Below are 720 nucleotides of genomic sequence, written 5' to 3'. Positions count from 1 at the left end.
GCGCGCGCAAAATCTGGACTCGCACGCGCACATTAAGAGACAAAGAAAGATGTCACACGCGAGGCAATTTAATCAGACAAATCTAGGAACTACTGAAAAAATAAAAGGTACCACTTTTTAATAAGTCTCCCTTTACAGAGGGTTTATTATAAGTGATAAATACTTTACTAATGCTTAAAGATCAACCATTAAGATGAACTCTTAGTTGCTAGGTTTTGGAATATCCTAAACAACTATTAACAATTCATTAACATTTCCAGTGCAGATTGTTGTTATAAAATGTATTGTTTTATTATGACTGCAGACAAGTGACTTGTGTTTCTCGATGGATTATTAAAAAGCGTGAAAGTATGACTGCTGTTAATGTTTTTTTCATGATAGCTTATTGGAAAGTGAGTCACCCATGTTTTTTTATCCGTAATTTACTTATAGCCAATAAACTATTAACTTGTTAATGACTTAATGGGTCTTTTAAGACTTTACTGATTATTAAAGAATGATAAAAATCCATGTCTGCCATTATAAATGCTATTAGGACATTATTCTTCTTAATGGCAACTGATCAGCATCAGTAAACTATTCATTAATAAAACTGTTCGTTAAATCCTATAAACTGTTAATAAGGCTCCAAGAAATTAAAGTTCCAGAGCACACCAGGATGCTCAGGTTGACAATTATTTAGTAATAGTTCACATTAAAAACAAAAGTAGGAGCAAATTA

The sequence above is a fragment of the Plectropomus leopardus genome, chromosome 15 (assembly GCF_026936395.1).
Source record: "Plectropomus leopardus strain MGB_pleo_1.0 chromosome 15, ASM2693639v1, whole genome shotgun sequence".
Classification (NCBI taxonomy): domain Eukaryota; kingdom Metazoa; phylum Chordata; class Actinopteri; order Perciformes; family Serranidae; genus Plectropomus; species Plectropomus leopardus.
Note: the sequence above shows the minus strand (reverse complement) of the source record.